General features: G+C 34.3%; 1 pseudogene; it reads right to left on the bottom strand.

The window, feature by feature from the left end:
• Positions 1-4,064: 4,064 nt before the first annotated feature.
• Positions 4,065-4,967, bottom strand: LOC100344436 (large ribosomal subunit protein uL18-like; annotated as a pseudogene).
• Positions 4,968-8,982: the final 4,015 nt, after the last annotated feature.

Genomic DNA, 8,982 nt, shown 5'->3' with positions numbered 1-8,982 from the left:
TGTGAACATAAAATAACAGAGAATTGTGCACTTTAATAAATTTTGTGTCTTATGAATTATAGTTTTAATAAACAAAAAATAGTAAAAAGGACAAATGTAATGAAAGTGGGAAAACTGTTTCACAGACATGGAATTTTAAAGTGCATAAATATAGGTACCAGAACAACTGGACTTTGTAATGTAGACTAGTATTCTCTTACTATTTTTTGCACTTAAATTTTATCCTTTCTATAATATCATATAGCACCCTTGACTTTCCGAATTATGACCCTTTTGAAACTTTTTTTAAAGATTTATTTATTTATTTGAAAACAGAGTTACACAGAAAAGGAGAGGCAGAGAGAGAGAAGGAGAGAGAGGGAGAGAGAAAGAGAGAAAGATCTTCTATCTGCTGGTTCACTCCCCAGATGGCCGCATCAGCCGGGGCTGCACTGATCTGAAGCCAGGAGCCAGGAGCATCCTCTGGGTCTCCCACAACGCTGTAGGGGTCCAAGGACTTGGGCCATCTTCTACTGCTTTCCCAGGCCATAGCAGAGCTGGATCGGAAGTGGAGCAGCCAGGTCTCAAACTGGCACCCATATGGTATGCCAGCACTGCAGGTGGCAGCTTTACTCCCTACACTACAGCCCTTTTGAAACTTTAATGGCATTTATTACCCATGATGCTTTTTGTTCCATAGCATACATTCCTTCAATTTATAGTTAATCTATTTTTTGTGTGTAAGGATTATTCAGTCATATTTTCATTTCTGTCCTTAAAGAGAAAATATTTAATTACAGCTTGCTCCCCAAAATTAGCCATTGGAATTTTGATGAGAAATACAATAAATTTGTGGATTTCTTTGGGTAGTATAAATATCTGAACAATATTAATTCTAGTTTTCATGAGTACAAGAATTTTTCCACTTATCTATGCATAAAATTCAGTATTTTAGTGTTTATGGTTGCAATCTTCCACTTACCTTTGTTAAACTTACGGCCCCCAATTTTTATGGTATTAGAAATGGGATTATTTCTTGATTTCTTTTTTGTATAGTTCTTTGTTAGTATACAGAAATGATACTTATTCTTATATGTTTATATCTTGTGTAATTTAAATGAATTTGTTTTTCAGTTCTAACAGGTCTTTTATGTTTCTAGGGTTTTCTATATATAAGATCATATCATCAGCAAATAGAAAATTGTACTTCTTCTATTCTGTTTTAGAAGACGTTAAAAGTTTTCCTAGGCAATTTTCTGTGGAGAGGGTCTCCAATACTACATGGAATAAAAGTAATGACTGGACATCATTGTCTTATTCTTGATCATAGAAGAAATACTTTCATATCTTCATCGGTTTGCATGATGCTAGCTTTAAGTTTGTCATATATGACCTCTATTATGTTCAAGTACATTCTTTCTGATTTTGGATTTGGTTTTTTGTTCTAGTTCCTTGAGGTAAAAATTTAGATTATTTATTTCTGATTTTTCTCCCAATGATGGGGTTTATCACTAAAAGCTTTTCCCTCAAGAACAGCTTTTGCTGCACTCCAAATGTTTTAGCATGTTGCATTCCTATTTTGCTTTGCCTCAAAATTTTTTCCCTCATAATTTCTTCATCGATCTTATAGTGTTTAAGAATGTGATGGTTAATTCCCGCATGTTTATGGTTTTTTCAGCTTTCATCTAGTTGTTGATTTCTAGCAACATATTTGTGGTCAGAAAAGGTACTCGATATGATTGCAATCTTGTAAAATGCTTTAGCACTGTTTTATGGCCTAAAATATAGTCTATCATCGTGAATGTTCCATGTACAATTGAAGAAATGTGTACTCTGCTTTTGTTTTGTGGAATGATTTGTGTATTTTTGTTCAGTCCATTTAGTTTATAGTGTTACACAAGTCCACTGTTAACCTCATTTTCTTTCTGGAAGATATATTCATAGTTGGAAGTGAGATACTGAAGCCCGTAACTTTTACTACATTGCTATATATTTCTCCCTTCATTTCTGTTAGTATTTGTCTTATAGATTTAGTGCTTCAAGGTTGGGTACACATATATTTGCAAATGTTATAACCTACCAATGTATTGATTGCTTTACTACCATAATGACCTTGCTTGTCTCATGTGCCAATTTTTGCATTAGGATCTATTTTGTCTGATATAAGGGTAGCAACTCCCAGTCTCTTTTGGTTATCATATCCTTTTGGAATATCTTTTTCCATCTCATCATTTTCAGCCGATGTGTGTCCTTAAATCTAAAGTGAGTCTCTTTAGTATGCATTTTAAAGCTACTCTTTAAAGCATTTATCTATTGATTTTATGCTAATAAATTTTCGACTAGCTTTGAAGTGAATTTTTATTGAAAGAAGCATTTGCTCCAGTCAAAATTTGATTCTTGGTGCATTTATTGGAAATACGTTATTGTTTTAATAAAATAATTTAAAACTGTACTCTGAGGATATCATTAATATGTTTGTTTTTATATCTCTACAGATTTGCATTGGCACTTTCTATTTCAAACTGTAGACTGACTCAAAAAGACAAATATCACATGTTTTTTTCTGATTTATGGTAGCTAATATATTGAGTACAAAATCAGTTAATATATATGAATGAAAGTGACATATTGGGATCCAAATATTGCTTACAGGCCTTGTCTTTATTCCTATTGAACATTGGTCTTTCTACTTTTTACTTGTTGAACTCTTTATTTAGTCGAGAATTAAGCCTGTGATTATAAATAAATTAAAAATATCATAGAAATGAATTGAAGGAAGGAAGGAAAGAAGGAAGGAAGGAAATAATGGTCATTATTTTCTTGGAATTGTATCTATGAACTACACAAAATCTGTTCTTTGTATTAATAAAAAAATTAAAAAACAATGTCATAGAGCTACAACTTACTGCAGACATAACAGAGGAGGGGAAGCAATAGTCTTCATTTTCTCTTACTGGGAAAAGATTGGGGCAATGACAAAAAACGTTTTTCTATGAATACTAATGAAAATACTTTGGTTTGTACAACAACAGATGTGGGTACGAATATTTCTCTTTTTTTCAGAGGATTAATCAATAGCATGGCTAATTATAGCATTACACATTTTTAATCTCAGACAGCAAATATTGTGTGCAAGATTCAGAATGTTTCCATGACTTTTAGCTCAATAAAGTGTTCTACTTGATGATATGCAATTACCATTTTTTGTGGCTGAAATTATCATTGATTTTAGGGATCTGTCCTAGTATCAACCAGCCAACTGAGCCCTTAAAAACTGACATTTTAAGACCATTGGCTCAGTTCAGATCCATATAGTCTGAATTTCAGCTATGGGGAATGCGGAACTGTAAGAACTAGATAGATTGAAATCACAGGAGACTCAGTAATTTTCTATTTCTAAACAGTATTTCCCATGGGCCAAAGGACTATTTCTTAAAATGGCATGTAAATTTACTCTTGTAACCATTCTACACATGCAAACTTGATATACAAGCTTAATACTTGCTTTTGTCATGACATTTTCATATGTGTATTCAGGACCTGGCATGTACCTTTCAATATCTTCAAAAAATGCAACAACTTATTTTCGAAAGGTTCCCCCCAGTACAAGTGAATGTGTTAAATCTATGTGGTTTCACCAGTTTTCTCAAAATTTAAAGCCATGGATTAGCACCAGTTTTGTATGCTTTAGGTTTGTGTACTTTGAGGGTATTTTTGCTCTCCACTAACCATCTGGTTGTAATAAATAGAGAGAAGTAATATTTCCAAATGATTGTTGGCCTGTTGCTTGCTGGATTTTAGCAAGAGCTTCACTTCATAAAATTTGAGAGATAGTAACTCCTGTCAGGGAGAATCAAAGTCCAACAAATAGGTGTCAACTTTATGGGAGCCAACCTGCCAGTTTTTTCTGAACAACAACAACAAAAGTATACTTATTTCCTGGAGCAGACTGTCAACTCCCTTGCTTTTATATGCACTTCAGGGCTTCTCAAATAGATTCACAGCAAGAGTTCAACACAAAATAGCTGCTTGTTCAATAAGTTTATGATCTTTATTGGAAAAATCTTCATAGAAAACAGTTTGGTTTAGCTCTCAGCAGTTTGGCCCTGAGCTCTGAGGATGCCTGCTTTGTTTTGGACTGCCCAATCTTTCTTCTGGACAAGGGACATTTTGTGAAGCTTCCACGACTTCTTTTTATCTTTTTATTTTAACTTCTCTGTTAAACTTCTTATACACTGGATTCTCTCATGTGAGCTTTCTTACACATCTCTTCCATCATGTCTGGAGTCACGTGGTTCTTTATGTATTGAGAGAGAATTATTTCTTGTAAGCATCTTCATCTTCTTCCATTAGGTGACATATATAATCTGCAACATTCTTTCCCATGTTGTGCTTCTGATGTGCTTCTGCATTAAACACCTTGTTTCTAGAAGCATAACCAGAGAATTGTTTTGTTCGGTGAGGGATGGACAAGCCTCCATCTATAGCTCCCCCCAGGGCTCTAAAAACTTTATTGCCAGTAGTAGCCCTGGCAAGGCCTGCATCCAAATAGCAGGTGAAGGCACCAGGTTGACCATCAGTGCTTTCCACATTGTATTCATCTCCAGTCACCTCCACTTGGCCTTCATAGATCTTGTCCATGCCAAATCAACTCAGGAGTTTACAAGTCTGCAGCAGGCCAGTACAATACGCTGCAGCATAATTTGTCAGGCCAACTTTCATACCATAATTTGGTAGTTCATATGCATAAATTGCACAGACTATCATATCCTCTTCTATATAGGAATAAGAGATCTGATAAATGATATCTATGTTAGTTACATGAACTACCATCCTGCATTTGGGTGTGTTCTATATATTTTTATCCTGGATCACCAAGCGTTGAGCATAGTAATCAGTTTTACCCCTTGCTGTCTTCTAAATTTCACTTTGTGTCTTGTAAAGTAGGGCTTGTTCTTGATAACATTAACAAACCTCATCCTATGGAACAGAGACCCATGACACAGGCTCAACACAGACCTGCAGGCTCAACAGCACTTCATGGTTGGAGAGGAGGGGAAGCGCCAGACTTCCTTGTTGTAACAGTTGAAATCCATGAAATAATTTCCCCTTCCATACCTGTATGCTAAAAATACCACTAGAGCATATATTTCCCTTACCAAGTAACCATTAACTAAATCCTAAATCTGCTCACAATACCAGAGATTGTGTCACTGTTATGATTTAGTTGAATCCCACATAAAAACCTATAGTAAATCAAAAAGCTGTAATCTGAACAAATCACTTTATCATTAGTTTTTCACAAACACTAGCTTGATTTCTTGTTGATGATGAAGATGAAGATGATATAATGATGATGATGTTATTTCCATTATATCATTTTTTTTCTAGCAAGAGAGACTAACATACTGGGGAGAATAAAGTTTTATTTCTCTCAATGTTTAATGAAGTGTCTTATGATGCTAATGAGAGTGAAATAATAGAATAATATGAATCACTCAAGCATTGGAAAACATTTAGAATATTGGGAATAAAGCTTTTTAGCTGTATGACTCTGGGGCAATTTATATATATATATATATATATTTCTTCATTTTCTTCATTTTCCTCATCTGTGTGATGGTGATGATAATGTCTACCTTAGAAGGCTGTCGTGCTAATTAAATAAAATAGCCAATGTAAAGTGATTAGCATTATTTAGCACATAGAAGATGCTCAATAAAAATTCCCTTTGAGAGATAATATTGCATAGTGAAAATTATAAAATCTCAAGGAGATACTACAAAGGAAAAGTATGCTTGCAAATTTAATTGATTTTATATGCCACCTTCAAATATCATGCAAGAATTCAGTTATATTTGGATTAAAACATTTTAAATAAAATAAAACTATAAGCACATTTAAAATAAAGATGATTCTGTTTATGAGTTCTATGTGAGAAAGGATTTCCTAAACTTTAATATGTTAAATATATCAAAAATGGTACATTTTATTACATTGAAGTGCAAATCTTTTCCATGCAAAACAGCATGAATAAAATACAAATAATCAGTAAACTTGCAAAACTTGTTTGAAGGTGGCAATATGGATATTGGAATTCTGAATGATTGTTTTTCTTCTGGGTACACTTTTTTGTACTTTCCATTTTCAACAATGAATATTCTTCACAACTGTAATTAGAAAAAAGTATGTATGCATGTGTACACAAACATACACAGATAGCAGAAGTTTACAGGTTTTCTAGTCAAATGACCTCCTTTCAATTTCCAATTTCATATTTAACTGTATAATCCGCATCAGATTACTTAACTTCTGTGAGCCTCAGTTCACCCGTGTAAAGAGGCATTATCTCTCTCTTTCAGGTCTGTTTTAGAATTATAAAATGAGCATCAACTTCACAATACATTCTATAGCCCGTAGCTGAGGTCTAAAAATAGTAATTATTATTACTATTGGAATCATTATTTTTAAATAGTATCATGACATTGAACAAAATAGAGAGTACTACTTAGGCCTTTCAGGTTATAAGTCTCCAAGTTACCAGGATATTCTCAGTTGATTAGTATTTGTTTGAAATTTAGGCTCCAGCATTAAGACATAATTGGTCATGCCGCTGCTTGTGACACCAGAATACCATATGAGCACAAGTTCCTGTCTCAGTAGCTCCACTTCAGATCCAGCTTCCTGCTAATGGCCTGGGAAAGCAGTAGACAATGGCCTAAGTGCTTAAGCCCCTGCCACCTATGTGGAAGACCCAGATGAAGCTCCTGGCTCCTGGCTCTTGTTTTCAGCCTGGCCCAGCCCTAGCCATTACAGTCATATGAGGAGTGAACCAACAAGTGGAAGATCTCTGTCTCTCCATGTCTGTGGCTCTGACTTTCAAATAAAAAAAATCTTTTAAAAAATTTAGATCAAAAAGTATAGAAATAATAGACAATATTTTCTTATATTTGCAACCAGTTCTTTTAGTCAGCTGGAAAAATGTATCATTGAGATTACACAAGTCGCTATAGTGATTCAGTACTAGTGATTCTGAATCATCTTGTCAAGTGGATATCTCTTGCTGCCTATACTAGTGACTTTACAAAACTCATGATTTACCTTCACTTTATTTATGTCGTTTTCTCTCTACCACTTATTTTTCTTTGTCAGTCACTCTTATGTTTCACCCCTTATCACACTTTTAAAATGTGTCCAGGAAAATGTGCAGATTGTGGTGTTTAGTCACAGCTGAATATGTATTTCCAGGGTTAGGCAAAATTCTTAAGCATGTAGGCTGATCTCCCTGAGGATCAAGGGCCCACCATGCTGACAATTAACTGATTCCTTAACACTGTCAGAGCTGAGCAAACTATATACAGCCCATAATTTGTCAGATAGAGAATCTTGCTGGAGATAATCAGCAGTGGCTATGGTGCCTGCTCCTAGTTCATTTGGTTGCGCATTCTGTGTTGATTCAAACAAAATACAGAATTCCCAAAAAGTGTCAGTAATTTTGAATCTCCAAAAAAAGTTTGAGTCTTAAGTTTTAAGGTCATCATATCACTACATCTCCATACAAAACTAGTTTTTTAACGAAATCCTGCTTCATACTACTATATAAACTATTTAACAGAGATCATTTATTTTGAAATTGATGTATTCAGGGACAGATATAATTAAACAGAAAGTTTGACTAGTTTATTTCAAGTTTGCTATAGCTGAGTTATATATACTTAACTATACAACAGTGAGGCAGTGTTATGCAGTGGTAAAAAATACAAGGATTTGAGTTACATGTAAAAAAATAATTTTGGCTTAATCTCTAAGCATAAGACAAACATGTAATTTATGACCTCCAAGTCTGAGTCTACTCCTTTCTAAAATGGAAAGAATAATGACTAACTCAAAGTCGATATTAAGAATAAAATAATCTGTACAAGACCTTAATAAGTGTTTAATAATAGCTTATTAACAAAAGAGCAAGAGGATTTTGTGTAAATAATGCATACAAAATATGTTCTATATAATATACCAGAAAACTTGTAAAATAGCAGCCCTCTTTTTACTAGTGCATATCCCCCACAAATAACTAAATCGATAGATCACTTGGATAGAAGCTAAGAGTTCTTGTCTTCCTACTCTCTGATATTTGTCCTCTTGCCTTGAGTATTCTTAAGAGAGTTTTTGATTTGAATTACCACTTGATATACTGCCATTGCCTTTTAGAAATTTCTAAAGCAATGCCAGTTGTGATTGTATGATTCTACAGAAGGAACAGAAGAGAAAAAGTGCCATAGGCATGTGTCCTATCAAGTGTTGGAGAAAAAAAGATGCTCCAAATATTTTATACTCTCATCATGACGTTGGGAGGGGCCTTAGGAAGAAGTTAGAATTGAATAATATCTAGGACAAGAAAAGGCTGATGTTATAAATCAGCCAGCATTCCTCACCAATCTCATGTGATATTGGTGGTTACATAAGTACCATAGTTAAAGCGACACACAGCTTTGAAAACTCAGTAGAAAGGTTTATCTCAGTTTTCTTGAAAATCTAGGCAATGACCTTCATGACGCTTTAGTTCCCTGGTAGGATCACAAAAGTTTAAAGTTTACATGTTTTCCGCATTTTCAATACTTATTAAAGAATTTAAGTTCTATATAGAAATGAGGACTGTATATAAGTATGCATGTGTTTGTTAGAGTGCCTAGAAGTGAGACGAGAGTAAGTTGGAGACAGGCTGATTTGCTTGATTTTGAAAAGTGTACACATTCTGGAATATAAAAGAAAAGAATAAAAAGTGAAATTCTATTTATCCTAGATTGAATGTAAACTATATCTTTGCCATGTTGGAGTGTCCATTCATATCCCGGCTACTCATTTTCCAGTCCAGATTCCTGCAATTGTGCCTGAGAAAGCAACAGAAGATGGTTCAAGTATATAACCCCCTACCAAAAATGAGGGTTACTCAGATGGATTCCTAGCTCCTGGCTCCAGCTATTGCTATTGTGGCCACTTGAGGAA

Source organism: Oryctolagus cuniculus, chromosome X (genome assembly GCF_964237555.1).
Source record: "Oryctolagus cuniculus chromosome X, mOryCun1.1, whole genome shotgun sequence".
NCBI lineage: Eukaryota > Metazoa > Chordata > Mammalia > Lagomorpha > Leporidae > Oryctolagus > Oryctolagus cuniculus.
The sequence above is the reverse complement of the archived record's forward strand: the minus strand, read 5'-3'. Positions and strand labels throughout refer to the sequence as shown.